Raw genomic sequence first — 25503 nt, 5'->3', positions numbered from 1 at the left:
ACTTTATATTTTTCTTATTTTCCCTTTTTTTTCAAGCAAGAGTAATGAATGGCCTTCTGATTTAGAGATACATCCAAAGCATGTATAAATCAGCAGAGTCCCACTGACATCTGTGGTGCTTTGTCAATCTACACAAGCTGCAGATAAAGCCTTTAATGTTTCCACAAAGCAGAGTTATCAGGCTCCTTGTGGGCTTGTATGAGTTAACAGAAAGAGCTTTCTAGCAAAGTCATCCATCACTTGGCTATCTACAATCACCAGCGTGCAGGTAAATCACCAGGGTTCTGCTACCAGATGTTAAAAAGGCAGTTGACCTTCTTGTATTTTCCACACATGAAAAGAGCTCAGTAAATTATTTGACTTTTAAACAACAATATTCAACAATTTACTACAGAGCCCACTAACTGGATGAGGTGTTAACCTGGACATCCTGACCAAATTCCAGCTGGATTAATTATACGTTGCCCGAATGTTCCCCTCTGTTTCAACTGTGACACTATTTGATGTTATTTTTTGCGTTCCCCCCTAAAGATTGTGCTGGAATCCTGCTGTTGCTGTGTTGCACACCAAGTGTACGTGCTACAATTGTAGATGAAAGATCTCTGTATGTAGAGTTTTAAAAGCACTCATAAATGCATTCTTTATGAGCATAGGAGCTCTAATGCATGGATATTATTGTTTTTATTGCTTTTATTGATGTTGTTATTGTTCCTGCTGTTTCACATACTATTTACTACTACCGTTTTTTCTTGTCAAGTCCTGAAATACAGATTTGAATTAACATTAAAATCAGAACCTGCATGTACCCAGAGTAATGTGGCGTTCAAATTTTGGGTTCCAATTCAGATCCATTTTAAGGAAAAACCATCAATGGCAAATCCATATTGAGATTACAGTGTGAATTTCCCAAATCTTGTGGGAAGGAATTGCTGCCAGAGCTGTGAATAAGGCTTACTTCAAGGCAGGATTAGATCAGAAACAAATCAAAACAAAAAAGGAGAAAGAAAGACAGGCTAATAACTACTGTGCTGGAAAATCTTACTAATGTTACTTAGGGACTTGTCATATAAGATGTAATCAATAAATACTATGTTGGTTGTCGTTGTTCTATAGAGGGTATTGACTAGTAATTCTACACATGGTTGTCTTGGCTGCTAACTTTTACGTATAGTTTTCTCTGAGTACCTCCCCCATTTCTGTGTGTACCAAAGAGTTCATATTCTTGGCTTACAACAAGAAACATCAAAAGGCAGAAGCAAAATGAGGAGCAAAGTTCCCTTTGCTAAGGGCACATGCTGTGGCTGCAAGGTTGGGCTGTGGGCGAGACCTGGAAGGGAAGGAAATTCCAGCTCCGGTGAATTATCAAGTAAGCAAACTCTCTTGCCAAGGAGAAATGCCTGTGATCTGCCAATCATACTGCCCAGCTGATTTAAGGTACTAAAACTATGGAAGACTTTTCACCCAGCTTAAGGTACATTCTGTACGCTTCAACGCAAAGACAGTGCATTTGAAAGGATAAGAAGAAGAGCTAAAGTTTTTATCAAAATCTGTGGTCTATAGTAAATTTTCAAGAAGGAATAATAAGCAGCACAGGGCAAAATTCTGCCTTGCAGAGTAAAGTATGGACCTCTTGTGAATACTCTGCTCATATTCCCCAGGAATATCCTACTTATCAATACAACCTGGGAAAAGTTGATTTTAACCTCAGAGCATCTACCCAACAAATGAATTTCATATTACTTGGCTAATTATACATAGCTAGCCAAACACTACCTGTCAACTTGGAGATTTAGCAAAAGATGTCAACTGTATTACTTGGCTACATTACTTCATTAACAAGGCCATATTTCTAGACCTAGCCAGATCCACAGAGGGACCAAAGTGGAGCTAGCTGACTGTTGAAGTCTGTTCGGTCCTTGCCCCTTGCTAAGCCTATGACCTACTGCAATCCCCGTAGGTGGGGGGCCAGCAGGACAGTTTGCCTCGGCCTTTTCATCTGAGAGGACACACAGGGCTCTGCCTCCATACAGTACATTTACCATGCCACAGGATTCAATTTTGTCTTGGGCTTTTCTGTAAATCAGTGTTAATTCAGGGGCAGGAGAGCTGAATGCTAGATACCTGTCCCCCTCCAAGGGGATGCAAGTCGTCATTTCTTCCACATAAGCCACCAGCCAGCTATCAGCTTGAAGCATCCTTCAGGGTGGATGCGATTAAACCAGAACATTTGTTGGCTCAGAGCCCATGGTTTGTTTTTCTTGCACGGCACCTAGCCCCAGAAAGCCCTGCTCCCATAGCCCTAACAATAATTCAGATCACTACAGGGTCATATTAATGACGTGGCTAGCACCAACCATATAAGCCATATAACCCATCAATCACCATTCTTTCTCCTCTCTCCAGCTCAGTTTATTTCCTAAACTCTAATAAAAAGCCGGCTGTTTCAAAGTGCGTATGGCACGTATCTGGCAGGAAAGGGTTTACATTCTGCTCCTTGTACACTAAAAGAAAGTGCCCCAGCACTGTACACAAGCCTGTAGCTGTGAAGACAAATTTTCGGATGCTGTTCACCCCTGCAGTGGTTCTCCTGGCCACAACATTGAATGTGTCCTTTGCTACAGTGGAGAGAGAGTTTGCATTCAGCTGGTAGTGCTGCTGCACCTCAGTCTTATCTAATTATATTCTATAAAGTGAATTATTTGCCACATATTTACATAACCTTCCCTCCCTCTTTCTTCCTACATGTATGACAGCCCCTCAGCTGCTCTGTCATTTGGCCACAGAGGCACCAGTTTGCTAATCTAGTTTCATGGTCTGATAGACCTGGACAGTGATCAGTTTGCTTCCAAGGCATTTGTGTAAGAGGGAAGAGAGCTTTGATCCCTATTGGCAATTCAAGCTAATAGGATTGCTCTTCTTATGCCTCAACCAGATTGTCACAGTATCCTCATGTGATAGTCTGCAGTAAATCCCATTCCCAGAAATTTAAGCCTGTGGCCTCTAGATTCAAAGCCATTAACTTTGTGACAATTAATGGGTTGACAATACAGTCCCCCTCCATACAAAATTCAAAACAAAAGGAGGCTGGCAAGACATAACCTCTCTCCAAGGATAGTGGACCCTTTATGTAAATACCCTGCACTGCCTGAGCTATGAGGCGATGGAACATTTGAAAGACCTGCTGCAAAGAGACAAATTTGGGGCATTTTACCTAAATGCCAGGAAGAGGACTTAGCAATATCTCTTAATCCACAAGACATGAGATGAGGCGGTACCGAGAGAGGAGGGGAGCAGGGAGTGGGGCAAGACCATGATTTAAAACCACCCCCTTACGGGGAGCTTCAAATGCAAAACTTTCCTTCCTGCCTGAAGGGAACAGAAGTGTCCCAAGGAAGCCAGCTCTACCACTCCCCAGGTGGCCTGAGGGAGGCCACCTCTGCCAGCTCCATGTCCTTCCTGTGTGCAAAACTCCCCTTCTCCTCTCACACGTGCTTCTTTCACTCTGTGCTCTACTAACAATGAGGGTGTCTGCACACTGAATTGCAAGGCCCTTTGGAGACCATGTGAAGGAAAGGACTCAGAACATCTCATTGCTCAACAGGACTGCAGGATTCAAAGACACTAAACCGCTCAAAATGAAGACTACTGGATGGGACATAGTGGAGGCAGGCTGGGAGGGAACATTATGCAAAGGGTCATCAATGTTCGTTTTATTTTATAATCAAGATATAAAAACGCACCTGTCTTGAGCCCTGGACATCTTTGCCAGGGAGCTCAGGGTGGACATCTCAGCCTCTCGGGAAGAGGTGGCATCCAAAATCCAAATGAGAGCTTTGGCTACACCATATCCCTGGGCCGGTTCCTGCCAGTCCTCCATCCTGCCTCTTCTGCCGTTTTCAAAGATCGGCCTTCCTGAACCACACAAAAGAAAATGTACTTTCATGTCAGCCTGTTCCTCTAAACATTCAATTACCCTGTCAAATACCAAACACCTCTTCTTTATGGGAAATTCCTCTGGCAGTCTCCATTATGGGAAATTCCTCTGGCAGGCTCCACCTCTTCCTCCTGCCAACTGCTCTTTGCTTTGTCCTTTTAAAGTGGGGCTAGAGGCAACAGTTTCTGCCCTTACTTGTTAGCAAAGGCAATTATGACCACCTTCTGTGAGTAATTACCCATTTCTATCTGGTTCCTACAAAAAACTCAATTTTATACAATTACAGGCTACCTGGCAACTCTCACGCTGCTGGGATGCACAGCAGAGCACTCAACGCAAGCCATGTTTCAGAGAGTTAAGTGCTGTGTATATTGCTTTTTGTTGTCTCTCAGATGAGTGGTGCGATCCGCAGTGTACAGCAACAGCTTAAGGGCAGGAAGAGCTGCTTTCTTCCTCCCCTCCCTCCCTCCCTCACACGGTCTCAGGAAAGCCACACGAGGTCCCTGAGCAAGCGGTATGGCTATGCCAGCGCAGACCTGCACTTGGAGCAAAATAGTCCTGTTGCAAAGCAAGGTATAACAAACTGGAAGACCACTGGAGTACACTGCTCCCAGGACCCCAGCCGCTGTACTGCGCTGTACATGTACATGGACTAACTAGCCTTTCTCTGAGCCTTTCTCACTGTGTTGCATGACAGTGGCGCGTCCAAAATCCAACTCAATTCTCCATTTTTAGGGAAGAAATAGCCTTCATTAAGAAATACAAAGTATTCACATGTGGATTTTGCAGTGAGAGCAACAACTGAACCATCCTGTCTTTAAGCTTGCAAGTTCACCCTCTTCTGCAATTCTGAGAAACAGCACAGTCCAAGTGAGCTGTGGCTTCCCATGTACCTATAAAGTACCTGCCTTCCAAGACCTCCAAGCTGGTCACACACCTACCTCAGTTATGCACATATCTCAGTGAGATTAGTGATCCTGAAGCACTTCTGGAAATGCCCAACTGTCCCCTTTCTCAAGAGAGGACTGAATTTGGTGACTGAGTTCCAACAAATAGCTGATCTAAGGTGTTGGATGCTTAATGCATGTTTTTTGTTCTTGGTATAATGCTTTGTGATGCCTCCTGTAAAATGGCAATCGTGTATTTATTAAAAATATGAGACCTGATTCTGCTCTCAGCCTGCTGTGACCTATTATTTGCATCTGCCTGTGGTGAACACAAAATGTTCCCTACTCCGAAAACTCCTGCCTACTTTGTGTATAAGCAACAACCACTGACCCAAGGCAACAGTTGAATTTATACATGGTTTCTACTGAGAAGAGTTTAAGTGAAAGGTCTGAATACTGAGCCTAAGGCCCTGGTGCAATACCGGGATAATTTCACTGAAATCAATGGATTACGTAGATGGGAAGCAAACTTAAAATCAGAATTAAACTGTAACATCAGAATGGCACTCAAACAGACAGAAGCAATAGCAGCTTAAATTACCAGTGTGCCGAAATGGTGTCTCATTCATTCCACACATCTGCCATGTACATCAGGTCTTTGTGACTAAATACAACCCTGCGAAGGACAAAGATTCTAGTACTCATAGAAATGTCCCTTTGGTATCAAGAGTTGTGTACATGTTAGGAAACAAACCAACTACTCTGTGGAGGGAACATTTTTCCGTGGGCTGTGTTATCCAGAAAACAAAGCAAGTTGCTCTGTGAGCAGCAGAACTGACATAATCCAGTTTCTTACAGATTAATGCCTTGTGGCCATAGTTTTTCACTGCAGTAACCTCTGGACCCCTCTTTGATCTTTCCCACCTCCAGAATGCTTCCATTCCCCCTCCACACCATGCACCCGAGTCTGAGCTCCTCTGCCGCATTTTGCACGTACACCAACCACTGAGAGGCCATGAGAACATGGCCAACGCCACATGTTGACTGGACAGACCCTGACCACATCCACTCAGCAGGCAGAACTGAACAGACAACACTGAAACCACGCTGCAGCTTTTTCTTCACCAGAGGCACCCATTTTAAGTATGCCATAGGATACTCAGTGCCTTCCGAATAGCCATCAGTTTCCACAAAACTTGTAGGAATGTAATGCCTTTTGATCTCTACCCCTATGTCAAATTTGGCTACATTAGTCAACGGGCTTAAAGTTTCTTGTGGGAAGGGGGGAAGTTCGAGAGACAAATGCATGGAGAGAAATGCAATCACATAAGCCTTGCTTCGTTAGGGAAGCAGGCAAAAATAAAAAAGCTCTGTATTTAGCTGATATTACCCAAAGTATGAGGACATACATTGTTAGAGGGTGTGACTCTGTAGGATTAGTTACATGTGTGATGGAAATCTCTATCAGAACACAAAAAGGATCAGAAATTGGCCCATGTTCTCTTTTTGGCTCCGGTGAGCCAAATTCTCCGGGTTTTGACCAGATACATAATACAAAACTATAAATTGACAATTTTGTGTTTCCTCCCATTCCCAGAGGATTCCTGAATACTTTAGTAAAAGATAACCTCCCAAATCAGTCACTCAGTGCCATGCTTGGAAAGCAATTCCTCCCTGTACCCTGCTGGCTCTTGCTTTCCTCGCTGAGCCTTTGTTACCGACTGTCGCATTTGTTGCGCTGCTGTCCCTGAAAAAACATCTAGCTGCAAGAGCCTCCTGCAGCCCTGAATTCCAAGGGTTACAATGACAGCGCTGCCTGAAGCAGTATTTCCTTTTCCACGTTCTGCATTTGTCAGCTGTTAACTTCATCAAGATCCTATGTTGTGAGAGAGTCTTAAAAAAATGGGGCAGATCTGTTTTCTCCATAGCCTTTGTGGGAAGGCTGTCAGGCTAGATTCGATCCTGAAAAATAGTGAATTCAATGGGGTGCCACAACATGGCAGGCAGGGCAGAGAATAATTCAGGTGTAATTTTGAAAGACCGCTCCCAGTTCAGGAACAATCACCAGTCACCTCTGGCTTTTTAATGTCAGCCTTCCTGATACACAGACAGAGTAGAAATCACCTCCTCTTTTCTGAAATAATAATCACTTGTCTTAAATATCAACGGCACTGGAAAAGCTGTGTCAGGCCCAAGGTTGCTGGGCTGGATTTCACTGCCCTCCCAAGACAATAGCGGATCTATAGGACACCCTGCGCCGTACGCGCCTGCGGGATGACTCAACTCACAGCTGTCCCTCCTACCCAGGCACAGAAGTGATAGCTTTGACCTTTTGCTCATGGAAGAAATGATAGGGAAGAAAGGTCCTCCACATCTTTGGGACGAACTGCAGTGTCACTTTACTGGGGGATAGCAAAGCACTGGAACAGTTTGGGATAGGAAGTGAGGAAGGACTGTGCATTGACTGAGATGGCAGGTGACATTTCGAAAAAGCAGGACAGGATTAAGCAAACTGGAAGAGGGACAGGATGCAGGCACAAAGAGATCTTTAATGTCATACACACCCTGGCACACTTTTCATGGAGCCCATCTTACAGCTGGAGCGTCCCTCCCATGGCCCCTTCCTGGAGCACTGGCTCCCTGAGGAGCACCCCAGCTACAGAAACCTCCATCCTCCCGTACACCTCTGCTGTTTCCTAGGGCTTTCCTGCCTAGCTGTGCCCCAAAGCTGACTTTGCTTCAGGCAGGGAGAGCAGATAGAGCCTGTGCAGCTGCAAATATCCCATGAGTTGCATTGGGATCCAAGATCCATTGTGTTTTCTCATCATAGCAGCTAAAAGGTTTCAGACTGCAGGTAAGTTCTCAAAAGGCTTTTGCTGTGCTTGAAGATGCTGGTACAACTCCAGACTACCTTTTGTGAGAGCAGAGCTAGGGCAAGGCTGAGCACTTTTGAAAATCCTGCCCCAAAGCAGTGAAAGGGTCACATGAACAGAGCCATTTAATTAATAAATCTAGCGTCATTTAATTATAGCTAATCCTTTTGCTGAGAACACAGCCATCACACAACGATTCCTCAAAGCTGTCAGGGTCCCTGAGCTACCACTATTATGCAGCCTTCCGAGGTGGGGGATCCACAATTATTAATTCCAGATCTGTGCCCCACCAACTCTCCTGGATTTGATGTGGATCACATGTGAGCACACAGTAGTGTTTTTGTTGAATTAACCAGAGGACACATCCAGTGTTTATGTCTAGGTGCACCGTGGGCTGGTATCAAGGGTTGATTGCGCGGCACCCTGCCTCCTACTCTGCTTCCCAGTGGTTGCTTTGTGGGACATCTGCAGGCAGCTCCTCAAAGAAAGCATCTTTCTGTTTTCCAGCATCTGCAACCACTCCAGAAAGAAAATCAGCAAAAGTACGGTGTGGCACTAGGATGCCATTTGTAGTTTGGCAGCACAAGGGTGCATGCCTCTCTATTTTGGCATCTCCATTTTCTGGAGGGCTTTTGCCAGGCAATGGTCCTGTAAGAGGCAATGCAGATGTCTGCAGAGGGAATGAGGAGCACAGTTTCCTGACCACCAGGGGCCACACACATGGAGACAGAGTCCAAGTGGAAACAGGGAGAGCAGGTACATCAGGCCGCGTGGCTAGCTGTCCTTTCTGCTGATGCAGGAGAGGAGGTGTAGGGTCCATGGAGCATTCACGTGCCTGTAAGAGCAGTGAGGTGCTGGCAGGGGGCCAGGCTCTCATCACCAAAGTGTCTTGTCTCACACTTTCTCACTAGCTGGTCTAGCAAGTTCCAAGATCCACTGCTTTCCACAAATCTTGCCTGACCAAAGCTCTGTAGGTAAGCCAGTGTGCCCTTGGTTCTCAGCCTGTGTCAGTGGCATTGATATCTCCAACTCCAATGGAGATGACAGGGACCACCATGAGGCAGAGGAGAAATGATCACCATACCTCCAGCATCTTCACTGAAAGGGCAGATAGTGAAATTATCTGTTCTCACAAAAGCAGGTATGTGGAGTAACACACTGACTCCAAAATACCTTTGGGCTAAGTGGGAACAGAACTTGCTTCTGCAGAATAAGGCCCCACCCTCAAATCTGTATAAGTACATCTCTCTCTTCAATCCGTCTGGGCTTTTTATTGTTTAGCTGGACAATGGTAAGCTTTTACCAGCCTTTACTTTAGGCTATTTCAGATGATGCCTAATGATGTATTTTTTTCTCATAAAAACACACCTATCACTCCCACCAAAGACAGTTGGAGTCACACAAAGACATCTGAGGGGTCAAATCTGAAAAAAAATATTCAGTCTTTCTCTACTGTTCTTTCTCCCTGTTCTTACCTATCCCCTGTTCACACAATGGTGGACAAAGTTTCCCATCCTCCCATGCACAGTTGACTATTTTATACTAATGTTAACTCAGCTGGTTTTGATCCTTGGGTTCAGTCAAGCCTCATCCAACAAAACAACCTGAGCTGGCTGGGGACAAGGGTGTCCTTTGCCACCTTCACCTTGCCCCAAGTGCCTGGGCATGTAGGAGTCAGTCCTGGCTGCAGTCTCAGCTGTCTCTCCAACAAAATGGGCAGCCCTTAACTCCCAGCCTCATATCATGGGTTTGGACCCAGGCTGCTGGGCAAGACTGTCAGCTGATGTAACTGTGCCAAGTCAGTGACTGACGCTAGCTGAAGATATGGTTCATGGCTGCTCTGAGGACGATTCCTGATTTTCAGCAGCAGCCCCAGCCTGTGGTCCTACCTCTCAGTGGCAGTGCTAGGCTGGAACTCGAGCAACAGAGGAAATGAAAAAGTAGCTCTAAAAATAGCAGGTTCCAGCTAACGCAGTGGCACCTGCTAGGAAGAGTTAAGATCAGAGCTGCAGCCCCCTAATTCTGAATTCCCCTGCGTTTTGTTGTTGCCAGTTCCTGTCCGAACACCACCACGTGGTGTGCTCCTCTGCCCTTCTGCTGCCCACAGGGGAAAGCCCCCGGAAGGCGGGTGTCAGATCCTGCCAATACACACGAGAGGGATGCAGGGACGAGCTGTGTGGGATGGGCAGCCTGCATAGCCTCCACGTCTTCACAGGGAGCAGGGACTAAAGGGCAGAGCATGAAGGGAGGCTAGGAAGGGTATAGGGAGGCATTAAATAGCACTCGCTGGATCTCTGCTTGGCAGGGATTCATGGGCCCCTGTTTCTAAGCCCTCAGTTCCTGGGGAAGGCTGGATATGAGGAGGCTGGAGGAAGTACAGCTGAACTGGTGGGAGCAAAATTTACACCACCTACCACAGACTCCTGTGCCCCATGCAGAAGTCAGTGACTCTGCAGAGCTCTCAGCAGGTGGGAAAACTGGGCCTCAGCACCTTGCCCACCAAGTTCCAGAAGACATGCATGCAATGACGGTGTAAATAACCTGCCCAGGATCCCACATATAATATTTAGGGTGAGCTGGACTGAAGAGCCTCACCAGTCCCCTGCAACCCTTTGCGCAGCCCAGCCTTCTCCTCTTGCCCAGGAGGGCTGCACTTCTACCTTGCTTTCCTTCAGGCAGTGGGAGAGAGGCTGATCTCCATCACCCTGCACTTCTCGTCCTCTTAATGAATAAGGGAAGGAGCAAAATACTTAGTGCAAGGAAGCACTCACCTGCAGTCCTTATGCTGGGGCTCTGTATGATTGTTGCTAAAGCAAAGCAGACTGGTTCCTTCTGCTGCAAATTACTGGGTAAAATACTGTTGTCTGCATTGCACCAGAGGTCACGCCAGTCAGCAAAGCTGGAATTAGAAGGGTCCCAGGACAGGTTCAGTCCACCACAACCACAGGCAAACAGTTAGTTCAGAAACATCTCCAGAGCATCCACCACCCAGCCTGTGGCCACAAAATGCTCCCTGGGGCTCTGTAACAAGCTCGAGACCAACAGCAAAGAACAAAAGCCACAGCTTTTGTGTGCCACAGGAAGAGAGCAGTAGCAATCGCAGGCACCTCCAGTGTCTTCAGTCCCCACTGTAAAACTCCCGGATGAGCTTTGGAAATTGGCCAGGCCTCACATTACAAAGGGAACGGGGAAAAAATCAAACATTCAGTGGTACTTCCCCATTTGACCTAAAAGGGCAATTGCAGAGGTCAGCTTGACCCGAGGAGCATGAACAAGATACGCAAGACAGGACAACGTAGAGGCTGTCCTGCCACCAAGACAACCTTCCCCTTAGTTTTAGCCACTCTTCTGAGCTTCTGCTGATGAGGAAAGGAGACCTGGGAGCCAAATTGTCCTATAAGTTGGGGAAAAAAAATTTTCACAGCTTTTTCTTTGCCTTCCTTTCTGGGCTTATGATGAGTAAGTTTCTGAGGGAGGCCTGTTTATTTGCCAAGGAATTGGGGAGTTTTGCGCCTCCCTTTATTCTTATGAAAAGATAACGACCTTTTGGTGGGAAGATCCAAGCCTTGCCAAGAAATATGTTTTGGCAGCTCTCCAGAGGCAATGACAGTTAGAGGCGAACAGACTTCCCTGGAGAATAAAAGGGTAGATGGGAGCTATGTGACCCTGGACTTCAGTTTAGGCTTGGCAAATTCTTCGGATCTATGAATCTGTGTCGTAAGCAAGGGTGTTTGCTACTCGTTTGACCCCAGAGGAGAAATTAGCAGCATGGGCACCACAGCACCCAGGCACGCAATGGGGTATGCCTGAAAGGCATCACTGTATTTTGTACAAGCATTCTCAGCTGGAGTGAAATTAGGTAGCTCAGGCACTCCCATCCCTGGCAGCGTGGCTCCAAGCCAGCTGCAAAACCCAAGCAGAAATTCTTTGGTGCTTGGCTATCACTGAACTCCACATTGCTGTGTGGACCACCAGGTAGTTCATATGTAACCTCCGTGCATCTGCACGAGCTGTGGGTACACCTTTGCACTGCAGCACAGGCACAGCCTGCTGACTCCGTACACAGCCCCGCAGTCATCCTGGCCTGGCGGTGTTCACAGCGTGCCTAACCTAGGCAGGCTGGGATTTCTGCTGCTCCTTGCCGCCTTCACAAGGTCCTTCTCAGAGCTCTCTGCAGAGAGCAAGATCCTAGTTCAGGGTCCATCTCTGGATGCACGTGTTGCTCAGAAATTCACGTATTGCTCTCCCAAAGGGACCATGAACTCATATTTAAATGGGGAGAGGCATCTGTTTCCCCATCAGCACTCGGGTTTGACATTTTCACTCCTGCTGGTTTCCAAAGTGCAGCTGAGAGCATAGGTAATCACAATGGACAATGCTTCTCTCTTTAACAGACCATGACCTGGGCTGCTTCCTGGAGAAGCATATGGCTCAACAGACTTTTGCTTCCAGGGATCCCCAGAGATCCCAGAGAGCTGCTGGAAATGTCAGTCATTCCCTGAAATTCAGCCTCCAGGCTTCACCACAGGAAGTGAAGATATTTTGCTCAGCCCTGCAGCTCCTCATGCATCTTTATCCAGCAATTTCATGTGGAGGTACAGGACAGTTCCTGCCAGACTTACTCCCGGCCTTTGGCCAAAGAACAAAGGTCAAGCAAATAGTACCAAGTTATTGCAGTGAGTGACACATAATCAACAGAATAGGTGTAAGGACTATATCCTGAGAGATCTGGGTTGCCTCTGCTCCTCACCAATTGCCTTCACTCACAGCCCATTTTGAAAGCTTTACAAGCCCTCAGCAGTCACAGATCAGTTACCTAAACTCTGTTTTCTGAACTTTTCTTGTTATCTTTGGACAGCTGGGTCTGTGAAATTGCCTATTAACAGTTTGCAGAGCGATTTAGCTAATCTCAGAAGAGTACGTGTGAATCTAATGGCCAGATATAATGGCTTGACAGATCAATAAGGCACATTCCAACTCTGCAGAGTCTAGACTTCCTGGGGAGGGGTGGCGGGATTTTTATAGCAAAGTCGCCAAAAAGTTATGCATGTGTTTGTGCAGGAGGGAAAGGAAAGGAGCAGAGAAGGGGTGAGGTATTCAGCCAGAGAACGTTTTGAAGAGCCTGAAGAAGTTTTGTTCTGGATCAAGACATCCTAGGGAGCCCATTGTAAATGCTTCTGCTCTCTAATTTCAGTGGAACTGTACTTCTGTGAAGCTGAGAGGCTTTGCAGATCCAGGGTGGGTGGGTATATGAAACTGGACGCACGTGTGCATAAGCCTGTGTTGCAAGGACATAGGCATACATGTCACACTGTGGTGAGCTTCTTGCACACACATATAATAGCATTTGGACCCATTGAAGTCCCTGGGACAAATGGGCTTTGCAGCTCTGTGTTTCTGACAACAGCGTGTGGAGGTACCTGATGATTCAGAGTTGACTGATGGATACCTGCACCACCTGTTTGTACTTCAGCAGAGAAGAGAGACCATAACACACTTCCAGCCACATCTTTTGTCACTCCAAAGCCTATTCCAGTAGTGTGACTGCTCTCAAAGATCGTGCCCATTTCTGTAAATAAATTCTGATAAGGGCCTAGCCCCCAGCTGGTGTAACGGAAGACCAAGCAGCGCTGCTAATTTACAGCAGCTGAGAATTCGCCTCAGTGCCTCCCAGCCCAAAACAAGACTCTATAAAAAGATAGTTTCTCAACTTCAGCTGTGGGGCAAAAAGCCCTGTTCCTATATGAGGGGACTAACCGGGTGGCTCGCAGCAGTGATGCTCCTGCTAGTGTGCCTAGGAGACAGTAGCATGGCTATGCTACAGCCTTCACACCCAGTTCCCTCCTGCAGTCCAGGTGCAGCCGACCCTGATACGCTGGTGATAATTCTGGCAGCACTTTGGCCCACATGGATTTGCTCTGGCCAACCCTAGAAAAACGAGTCTGAGAAATCCTTTGCACACACAGAAAGCTCTCCTCCCTGCAGACCACAGAAGGCTGTGTCTTCCTCGTAATATTTTCTGCTTTCCTTGCCTCCCTCTCTTGTTCCCCTCATATTTGCCCAGTAGGTCCTAACCAGACGTTTACCACAATGTTCAGCAGAAGATGCTGGTGCCACTTTATGACAGAAAATCCTGGCTGCTCTGCTGCCTGTGGAAAGCTTGGTTTGGTCTGCCTCTACCTCAGCACAAATCACTTATTTGCTCTCCTTCTGAAGAGACTGCACAGCTTCATTCTTTACCCTCCAAGTCACTCAGTATACACTTAGCAGCAGGGATGAAAGAGGTTTCAGGAAATAGCATGCTGAGATGTGAGGCCTCCCAGGCCTCCAATCAACCCCCCTGAAGGGGAAAAGCCTAGGGCTAAAGACCAAATTCTAATTATAACAACAGATCTGCAGTCATTCCCAGTTATGTCAAGCTCTTCAATAAGGAATTAAACAAGTTATAAAATGGGTGCGCTATCTTATTCTTCCCTCTAGCATTAATAGTGTGATGTTGTAAAAACATGGCAATATCTAAACAACATGTGAAGGGAACATTAAAGTGGCATGTGAATGACAGAGGAAAACAATATTAGCGTGATAGACACATCCTTTCTTGCTCCACAGGCATGATTTACTACCGAAATACACTAGGTTTAGGATACAGTAATGCCTCAGATTGCAGTGGGGATAATTCTTAAATGAAGCCAACAAAAACCTAACACGGTCTGATTGCTGGAATCTGGGAAACTGCAAAGATCACAATGTGAAGTAAAAGAAGATTTTGTGCTTAAGAACAAGGATCACTGATTATGTTACCAGCAAGTGTCATGAGTTGGTCAGTTTGCGTCTTTGGATCAAGACTAAGCAACTTTCCAGGACATGCAACCTGAAAGTGTACCTCAAACATAATTTTCATGCTCAGAATCAAAATTGCTGGGAAAAAGAATAATATCACGATTAAATAATAATAAAATCACATTTGTCCCTTCCAGGCTGCAAGTTTATGAAACTCGTAAAAGCTAGTACCACAGAGGTGAAAAGGGACAGGTCGTAATTGCATGAGCACAGATTGAGCCCTGCAGTCTCAATAGCTGTTCCTCCAGAAGCCTTTGTTAGCGCTTTCGTATCTGCACATCTTGGTGTGCAGCTCTTTAGGTTAACTATACATGGGTGATTCCTCCCTCCCTGTGGCCTGATTCCTTCACTGCCTTCTCCGGTATGCAGTCGTTTCCATCTGTGCAAAGTGGGTGGCATTTTACACTTACTTCACTTTCTCTTCAGTCAGGTGTAAATGGCTGCAAGACAGAGTGCAGGTGCAAAACAGAGTGGAGCTGGGGGGAAGAATAAGAAAAATAGCCTGTGAGAACGTTATTTCTCTCCATAAAATCTGCTTCTTGCCTCTAGCATTGAGGAATATGACTGAGAAAATGTCATAAGAATATTCCTACTAGTTCAATATATGTTTGTACAGTACCTAGCACAGTAGAATAGTAATAAATAATATTTGTTACACTGTACTCAAAAGAAGCCCTGAATGTGATTTGTAAAGTGATATTAAAGAGATTCAGAAAGGCAGAGAATTCAGGCTGAGGAAAATGTCTCACACATGAGCAAACAACAGAGCACAGGATTACAACGGAAAAAATTGTACTGCTTCAGCTGCAGTAGCAACAGCAAACTGCAAAGGACAGAGCGCTTTGCTTTACACATATCAAACCATTTTGCAGTTAACTTCTCCTATCAACTGTCAGTTGAAGGGATTAGTCACCTCTGCTCAAATACTCATTTCACATAATCTTCCCTCTCAGGCACTTTTTACCATGCAAAGTATTTCACAGAGCTGTGCAACAGACAACATATGAGTTTGCAGTGAAACATTTTTTTTTTGGCAGTGCAGAATGTCTGAAAAGGCCATTAAAGCATTTCTTTTTAGTCTCTTAGGTGGGAGCAGACAAACCGTGACAACGCGCTGTCTGTTGTAACAACAGGATACTGAGCATTACTCTACCTGCACGCCCGAGCGACTGTGATATCCTGGGGGCCACCTTTCCATACTGTGCCTTCTGCAGTTCTGCTCAAATCGGCAGGGTCATTCGGACTGCAAAATGCCCGAGTCAGAATCTGGCCCATTGGGGCTGTGCTGTCCTCCAGCATCATCTGCTCTCCCTCTGCCTGGTACAGAGTATATGCATGGGTGTCATTCTTCCTTATGCTTCCTTTTGTCTGTTGACAAAAGAAATGCCTAATGGGTCTCCACAGCATCAAGGTCTCCGAGATGCTTTTGGCTTGATCCAGGGGCAGATTCCTATACTGCAGTGCAACTTCTAGGGTGTCTTTAAAACATTTCTTATCCAGACAAGACGTTGCAATGGATAAGGAGTTACTTGGGGGCGAAGGGGCCTGCTATGACAGCTTAATCAAACTTAAACCTGTCCCTAGCTGCCCTTCCTTCCCAGGAGACCCACAGGGATTATGGGGTGGATCCAGTATTTTGTCAGTGAATTGCTCCCTCGAGGCAGCTTGGGCAAGGGGCTTCTGTGTGCATATAAACACTGCAAAATATGCGGCATCAGGCCTCCCGTGCCTGCAGAGATCGATCCTCCTGCACACGGGTGGCACGTGTGATGGGTCACATGGCGAGAGAGGCGCCTCGGCACACACCTTCCTGCCCCCAGTGGGTGACCCACCCAGCCGGGGACACTGCACACCACTGCAATCTTTCCTTTCACGGGAAATAAAAAAGAAAAATGTTAAGGTACTTATCTATAAAAACAATACAGGACCAGATTTATCTTTCAGTTTTGCATTGCCTACAGTTTAAGGCCAGAAGGGACTATCAGACAGACCATTTGGTCTGACACCTTGCATATATATCACAGGTCATTTAATTTTAACCACTTTTCCCTGCACTGAACCCAAGCGCTTCTGTATTCAAAAGACAGTTCAGTCTTGATCTGGAGCCATCAAAACATGGAGAATCCATCACATTCATTAATCATCTTCTCTGTTAAAAATATGAGCCTTCTGTCAGGTGCATTGATTTGGCTTTGATTCATAGGCATTGTTTCTCATTTTGTCTTGCTTTGCCAAGTTAAGTAACCCTTTAGGGTCTGCCATTTTATCCCTGTGAAGTTACTTATAAATTTTAATTCAGGCATCATTCCGTCTCTCTTCTGACAAACTAACCTCCGAGTTTCTCCCTGGAAGGCATTTCCTCTGGCCTGTGAATCATTTTGTAACTGCTTTCTCCACACTCCAATTTTTTCAATGTCAATTTTAAAGCATGGACACTAAAAGTATACGCTTTTCCCGTTTGGGTTTCCCACATGTTGAGTGGTATGAGTTACACTCCCCTCCTTCCTCTGTTCTTATCGGCCGAATCACGTATCAGCTTTTCCATTATTTCACTCCAGACTGATGTCAGGCTAACCGGCACGGAGAAACTCAACTCATCTGCTCCCCTTTTTGGAATTACTGGCATAAAATTAGCCTTTGCCCAGTTTCCTGGGGGACTTCCAGCATCCGGGAACTGCTCAGCATTAGTACCAGTGGGCTCATGATCGCCGCAGCCAGGTCCTTTAGAGCCCTGGCCCATAACTTCTCTGGAGGTACGGATATAAATATTTTTCTCTCTCTCAAAGGTTATTCAACAGTCTCTCTGCTTACTAATGGAAAGTATTTTCTGTCCTCATTTAAAACAAGGATATAAATTATTTGTTTCCAACTGCCAAACAAAAATATTTATCCAACGCATCCGCCTTTCCCCATCACTGACGATTTCCTCATCCCCACCTAATCCCATATCCCATCACCAGAGGCTCTTTTCTTTCCTTAAGAGCAAACATTTTGCTCTTAATTTTCTTTTTTTCCCCGATATCTGTAGCTTCCCTGAGCAGTTTCCAACATTTCATGCGTCTCAGTTACTATTTCTTGCAGTATCTCTCCCTTTTTTCCACTTGTTATACACCAGAGAGAAGAGAATACTTTTATGTATTGCTTTCACTGCACCTCTGATCCAGCATTTGAGGTTGTTAGCATCTTCTGGGTTTTAAAATGTGAGTGTATTCGGTCCCAGGGAGTCAGGACTGAAAATAACACTTATTCTGCTTAGAGAGCTACAGAGGATATGAACCACATCAGCGACTGATTACTAATATTCAATTATTTTCGTTACTTAGTTGCAATATTGTTTACTATTTTATAATAGTTTAATGTTGAATAATTTTACACTGCAGCTCAGTACTTTAATTTCTCTCGGCTGAACCTCTACTATCCAAAACAGTTAAGTCTAGCTCAAAATGCGGATCTGTCATTTTTGGTCGCAGCCCCTCCTGTGGCATCGCTGGGGCAGGGGCTGACAGCCCCACGGGGCTGAGATGGCCTCCTGGGCCGTGGGCAGAGTGGGGCCGCATAACCTGCCTGGAAGACGATTTAATTTTTTTGGTAACGACAGCTGATTACAGTAATTAACATCATGGCACCCCTGCCGGCAGGCGCAGTGCTTCCCCGCAGGCAGGATGGCGGGGTGGGAGCCATGCTGCGATGGCGGTGCCGCCGGCGGTCTGCACCAGGCCTCACCTGCAGCTCCCCTGCAGGCCTGCCCGGCCTGCAATGCCCTGACAGACAGGAGCCTGCAATGCCCTGACTGACTGACAGGAGCCTGCTCGCTCTTCTTCCTCGCAGCGGCAGCACGGGTCAGGCCTGAGAGCAGTGTCCCTGTTGTGTGGAGTGGCCCCGCTCCCTCGGGTTTCGGCTGCCGAAATGAGCCCCAGCTGAGGGGTGTGCCTGGCCCCTGGCTTCCCATGCGGGCCGTGTCGGTGAGGCTTCTCTAAATTTTAAGTGGAAGCGATGTAGAGCTGCATTAGCCTGGGTTGGGAGAGCATTGCAGATGCCTCCTCGGCAACAGCCAAACAACAAGTTTCTTAATTGCCACTGGAGGGACTTAAAAATGGTTCTGTAGATCTGTGGTAGATGAGGGTGTTTATTTTTACCTTGGATGACCAAGCCTCAATGGTCAAGGTGCCTTAGCCAAGCTTTCCAAAACTGCGCGGAATTTCAGGCTTCAGGGTTTTTCTCGGAGTCATCTCCGGTGCTCCCCGCTTTCAGCAATTTCTGTTCGGTCACTCCTGCGAGGAAAGGCCAGGGCAGCTATCTGCTATTTCAGGAACAAACCAACCATTACCACCACCCATGATGGGCAAGCCCTGAGGCCACAGGCTTTGTTATGAAATCAGAAATGAGGTAGTCAAATTTTGGATGAAATTAGAAAAAAACCAACACATGTACAAACCCCAAATTTCAACAGCAGTAAATGATTCATTCCTTATTTTTGAAAGCAGCATTTCTGAAGACTCACAGAGATGATTCTCTTTCAGCATAATTTTGTTTAATCAGGCTTTGAATTAATTAACGTAATTAGTCACTATGGGGGGGATAACTCGGACTGATTTTATGGAGCCTTTTGTTGTGCTGGTTCAGGTCTTACAGCTTGATTTAAGCGTGGCTGGAGAGGCTTATTTACAAGAGTGATTAATGCTGCATAAAATTGATTACAACCTAATTTTAGCTGCAAAACCACATTTCTGCTCGCTTTCGTCATGAGTAACTGCAGTGACTTCAGACCAAAAGCAGTTTGGCTTATGGTTGAATAGCAGCGATGGCACTGGTGGCCCGCAGCCCTCACCATCGTGGATGGCAACATCCAGCCTGGCTCACACTGCTGAGGAGCCTTGAGCCAGATTGGGGCTACTGTGAGAGGACAACACTTTGCCTGCAGATGGAGATAGAAAAAGGCAGCAAATCCTCTTTATCGACTGAGAAATAAGGGTGTGGTTTTTATTCAGTTGACTTCTCTACTTAAGCATCTGTCTGCTGCTCGTGTCCCTTTTGCTATAACACTAAACAAAGAAAAGGCCTAGCCTTGAAAATTCCCACTTTTAACTTTCCTTATAAGGAAAGTCAAAAGAATTTCAAAGATTGGCGGGCTGCTGAGCCGTCATGTGTATATAAGTGTATACAAAATGCATGTATATATGTGTGCAATGGTTAGAAAGAATGGGACAGATCCTGACACGGGAAGCCACAATGAGTAGTACCTGAGGCTACGAAGGGTCCCACTTCAGAAATGGACCCTTTCAGAAAGGGTCAGTGGACCCTTCAGTGGACCTATTTCAGAAATAAGCGACTATGCAAAGTGTCTAGCACTCTGCATTGATCTTTTAGATGACTTCTATTTTTCTATTAATAATAGGACCATCAAAATGCAATAAAAATCTAATTTGAATTGTATGGCCCTGGATACTGCTAAATAAAGCAGATGTGAAGTTTCTAAACAAGATATCCTTGAGGTTTGGCTTTGAAAAAGAAGGAAGACGTTTCACACAACCAATGACATCTAATTTTTTCAAAGGCTTAGCTCGACGTTTCCAAGAAAAAAAGTTCTTTTCTGATGAAAGGCTGCAGAGTAAGAAATGTCATGTGGAAAGGAGGAGTTTGGATTTGTTTGGAGGTTATTTTCATAAAAAGGAAGAAGTGGGGATGGTGGAAGGAAACAAAAAAATCAAAATTTAACAAAGATGTAGCATGTCTCCATAGTGTCTGGCATAAAATTACCACAAAAACTGTATTAATTCATGTCCCTGAAATCAGCTCCTGCAGCAAATAAGATTCTCCTCCTTTCCCAATAAATTATTTGTACGCCTGCAACTTTCCAATCTAGTAAATGAGAGGGGGTTTTTTATTTTTTAATTGTGCCACCACATAATTTGAGGACAAAGTAGCAGGAAAAGTGCCAGCCTTCTGTGTTGGTAGAGCTTTTGCCCACACGCCTGACACTAACTACACACAAGAAAGTAAGTGAGGAGTCTGCAAGCTTGCAAGCTGACGGGCTCGTTTCGGCAGCCCACCGCAGTATGCTGAGGTCTGGATATCCGCCTCTAGCTGTGGGACACTCGCCCAGAGGCTCTCGCCTTGCCTGTGACTTGGAAGGGGAAACGCACGCGTGTGTGGGGTGTACCACTAACCCAGGCACGTGAGGCGTGTGCCCAGCCGGGTCTTGCACATTGATACCGACAGGAAACTGCATGTTTATTTGTATTGGTGGAGAAGGAGGAAGATCAGAAAGGATCAGCTCCTGAGCACTTGCCAAGCCATCCATGAGTGCCATGTGCTGTCTGCATTTCTCGTTGGATCAATTAGAACTAGGGCTGGTTGAATATTATTTGCCAAATATATTATTTAGCAAATGTTGATCTTCTTTACTGCATAAGCTATTTGACTAATCATTTCTGCAGTAGCCTACCAGCTCTAGCACCATTCAAATACTATTCATTGAATAATTTATGAGATGAACAAAGACAAAATGCATTGAATAATTTATTCAAAGAAAAATTGCTTCCAGTATTTGGTTAGCTCTAATTAGAACCTCTTTGCGGCTAGATTACACACATACGTGCATGTGCTCAGGCGTATGTACTCACGGGCACATGCATACATACGCAGCAAGCCAGGTTCGGGATGCACAGCAGATTAGCACCACTTTACTTCAGTGATTTTATGCTTGAGGCACACTGGCACAGACAGGATCAGAACAAAGCCTCATGAATAGAGTGAAAGAGCAAGTCCGAGTCAGAAATTTTGGATCTGAAACTGACTTCTCCCTGCGAAATGCAGGGTGATATGCAGTGGGTCAGGAAAAGAGGAGCTGGTAATTCATCTAGCAGGTGATTTTAGGACAATTTGAGGAGAAGCAAGAACAAAAAGGAATTGTGCCTCAGGTAGAATTGAATCCCCCATCTTTGACAGAATGCATGTAAAGGAAGAGGATGTTAAATGTGGTTGTTTGCAAGCATGCACTTTCCTATTTCACACTCATATATGGACAGAGAAGGAGAACAAAGGGGAGGGATGGCATGTATTTTGTGGTGAGAGAATTAAAGACCACTGCAGCATGATTTCAGGACTGCTGGAGTAGAGCGCAGTCCCTAGCTGTCAAGAGGCCCAGATCGTGTTCATACGCTGCAGAACGGCTTTTTTCCCCCAACCCTCTTGGAGTGCTTCCAGTTATCCCCTTTCAACTGCAGTTTTTCTTATCTTTAGGACAGGTTACGCATGAGTTCCTAGGGCAAGGAGAAGCTTCACTGACCACAGTGAACTGCTAGACAAAGACGTACTGGCATCTTGTGTTGGTTACCTGATTTTTCACAGCTAATTTGGGGGCAGGTATTTCAGGTAAAGTGTCAGCTTTAATTCACAGCCCCTTCAAAGCTACTTTCATATGGAGCCACGTAACCTCTGAGAGTCTGGTACCTCCAGGTCAGGGTTGAGGGCAGAAGAAAGATTTTACTGACAGTGCAGCTGTTTGCACCATACCCAACCACGTGGATAAACAAAGGGCTATAATTTAGCCAAGATAACCTTTGCGATAACCTTACAAATGCTGACATAAACCATATGCGCTGCTCAATCCCAGAAAGGCAAAGACAAACATAAACTCCCAAACTTTACAAAATTTACATGGTGGCATATCCAGGAACATTCATAATAGAGAGGGATCCCACTTTCAGGCCTTGATTTTAAAGCCCCTGCAGCACAGGGACTAGAAGGTCATCTCCAATAACACGAGACGTGTATCAAATGAGAAAAGTAGCCAAAGCAGACTAGAAGGCATTGTGTACCTCAAAGAAAAAAGCTTTCCTCAACTGTTTGTTGTCTGCATCTTTTATTTAGAGAGCTGGACAAGATAAATGGGACAGATACGCAAGCAAATCAAAATGCAATGATAAAACAGAAACCTCTAATTGGTCATCTTGAAGGACAAAGCTGCATCTTCTGTGGTTAATTTGCTCCCAATTATTTTTTTCTGCCTGGTTCTATTTTTGTAGAGCTCCCAGAGCTGCCCTAATGGTAGAGAAAGAGAGTAATGGAGATAATTGGGAACATCCTGAATAACCTAATTCCAGTGTCCCTACGGTATGACTAGACACCTAAAGGATGTCTCCAGGACAATGTCAGCCAGCATGAAAGGCTGCGGCAAAGGCATCAGAGCGAGGTCGCTCTGTTTAAAAGCTTGTTGGCACTTTCAGTTAATAAAAGTCACTTGGGAAGTATTTCCTTTCATGTCTGACAGGTTTCTTTTCTTGCCCTTTATACATGATGTGTTATCATGAATGCAGTTCATCCACTGTTTAATCACCCGATCTGTTCATGGTGCACAGATAGCGCATCATTTTGTACGTAGGGCTGAAGGACCCGGGTTTCAGAGAACAGTAGCGTTCAGAGGCAGGACTCAGGAGTGGACAGACAACACCATAGTTAGGCATCTTGCTTAGGAGTTGGCATTTGAGGCTTCTGCTCCCCCTGCAGCACAGGTAACTTGGCTTACATATATGTGAACACAGCGGGAGCATGCAAGTGAGTGCCTGGGGTGGCTGGGGGATGCCAGCTGGAGCATCTCACATCAGAGAGCATGCACAGTGGCACAGGCAGCCACGGGGATGGGGACGTGGGTTGCGAGCATCCCATAGCTGTCACCTGTTGTGTATCCAGAACTGCTTCATCCCAGTGCCTCCTTGGAAAAATGAACAAGTTTTTATTTCACTGGGTGCTTTCAGGAAGAACACACTGACACAGCTGTGAAGTGCCCAGATCCACTGCAATGGGGGCACATATCAGTAAATAAGAGCAATGTGAGATGACAAATGGTCGGCCCAGGCTGTACTCAAAACATGGTTCTAGCTGTCTCATGAGGGTCCTCAGTTCTGAAAACTGGCACCAATAAATTAATGGAAATAAGATTAATTTTAAATTCCCCACGTGAAAAGCAAATACCAAAGTCACAGGCTGCTATCATCTTCAGTACCTGCAGAAGTTGTCCATAACAAACATGTTGAGCAAAGTAGGGGCAGGAAGGACTTTTTCTCCCACTATTTACTGCACCTTCTGGCCAGTGTCCTCTTGCAGCACGGAGCAGGGACAACAATGTGTCAGCTCCAGGGGAAGATACCCGCTCTTATCACAGTTTCCTGACCTTGCCAGGGTCCAGCATGCTGCCTGGACCCCTTCTCTAATAAGTGTTTTTAATTCTACATATGAGCACATGTATTTTAGTATGTAACTATGTGGAGTGCCAAGTCAGGTCAGAGCTTGATGTTTGATTATTTTGCCATAAAGCAAGAGCTCTAAAAATTTCAGGCTTGGATAAATAATCACTGCCCTTTTTTAAAGGAATTTATTTACAAGATCATCAAAATGAAAGTGACAGCAGTGGCAGCAAGTAAATTACCGCTGCCTAATTGGGCCCAAAGAGAGTTTGGGGCCTGAAATGTCCCTTCATGTAGACTGACAAAGAAAAGAAAAGCATACTAGACACATGCACATTGACTTTACCAGTCCCTAAATTTCTTATTTTTCTGCTAGTCCCTGAAGTGCAAAAAGTGCTATATTCTTCCCTGCTTCTGTTCGTGTGTTCAGAGGCTTGTAGGGTTTGTAGTTGGAGATGTTTATTCATCATTAGACTTGAAAACAAACTTGCCAGGCACTCTTTGTTGAGCTTGTTCAGTTCCATTTAGGAACATGGAGCCAGCCCAGTAATTCTGCTGCTTTGTGTCTCCTAGGCAATCCTGCTCAATGCTGACCGACTTCTTGTAAAAAGAGCTGAAAAAATGCCCAGTACTGGCTCTGCACTTACAAATACACCTTGTTCCTTCACACTGAGAGCCCAAAATTTCACAGGGGAGCTTGCACATCCTTGCAGCACTGTCCTTCAAAAGTGTCCAGCACAGGCACAGCCCTTTGTTACCATGCCATTGGTTATAAAACAAAATCAAAAAGCCTCTAATTATTTCACTAGAAACAAAACTGTCTTCAGCTGGGAGGTGGGGAGGGGTTCACCAGAAAATTGTTTGATCTGGGCTACTAACCAAATAGAAATTTCCATGGCTTCCAGGTTGTAAGCCATAGCATTTTAGATCACTGGCATTGAATAACTGCTTGAGAATAAACTTTCTTAAGTTAAAGGTTGATGGTTGGTTCTGCATGTCTTAAAGGATTTGGTTCTAATTTCAGCTTTTTTTTTTTTTTTTTTAAAAAGATAAATAGAGGTAATTCCCCAAATAACCTCAATGTGTGAAGGTCTGGAGCTGCCCCACAAGCACAGCAGGGGCCTGGGAGCCAGCAGGGAGGAGCACCAGGCTGATTGCAATGGCTCAGCTAGACCAGCCCCAGGCAGGGGGTCAGAGCCCTGCGGGTGGGGACCATGGGTCTGGCAGGGCTTAGCCTCACTGGGCTGCCAAAGTGCACAAGAGCACTGGTATGAATGTCCCCCACCCTCTTTATCCATTCCTGCTTAAAGAAAGATGTGTAATTTTCACAACAAACACTTCACAATAAAAGGCATGCATTAAAAATGTGGGGAAGGAAAAATATAACCCCAGCTTCTATATGGGATAAGAATATGAGTCCAAAGAGCGTGAGGACATAGAGGCAGCACAATTTATCCTACAGGATTTGAAACAAAGAAAGGGCATGCCAGGCTCCAATGTTTAAAAAAGCCCTGTGACTGAATTACATGAAAAAAGGTTCAATCACAGCAGAAAATTGAGTTAGGTTAATGGAGAAGCTGTCACTTTTAAAGATGTAGAAAGTTGCAAGATCGGATTTGTCATCAGACATCAAATTGGTGAAATTTACCTTGCTTGCTAGCAAAAATGAATATTAAGCATCATTCCAAAAAGAAGCTTTAGAGAAACGCATAATCCTCTTTCTATGGAGTTTTATTTCAGAAAGGGGCAATTCTGCACATGATTTATCTTTTCCTGTGAATAAA

The 25503-nt window shown here is 45.3% G+C and overlaps 1 long non-coding RNA gene across 3 annotated transcripts in view; it reads right to left on the bottom strand.

The window, feature by feature from the left end:
• The window catches only part of LOC140649324 (uncharacterized), a 98093-nt gene that overhangs the window by 36867 nt on the left and 35723 nt on the right, over nucleotides 1–25503 (bottom strand). For 2 of the 3 annotated variants that reach the window (XR_012041572.1, XR_012041573.1), the window contains exon 4: nucleotides 22437–23247. This is a non-coding gene — a long non-coding RNA (uncharacterized lncRNA). Of the gene's footprint in view, nucleotides 1–3740; nucleotides 3913–22436; nucleotides 23248–25503 lie in introns of those variants that run through there. The other variant, XR_012041574.1, reaches the window with a different exon arrangement.

The sequence above is a fragment of the Ciconia boyciana genome, chromosome 3 (genome assembly GCF_034638445.1).
Source record: "Ciconia boyciana chromosome 3, ASM3463844v1, whole genome shotgun sequence".
Classification (NCBI taxonomy): Eukaryota; Metazoa; Chordata; class Aves; order Ciconiiformes; family Ciconiidae; genus Ciconia; species Ciconia boyciana.
The sequence above is the reverse complement of the archived record's forward strand: the minus strand, read 5'-3'. Positions and strand labels throughout refer to the sequence as shown.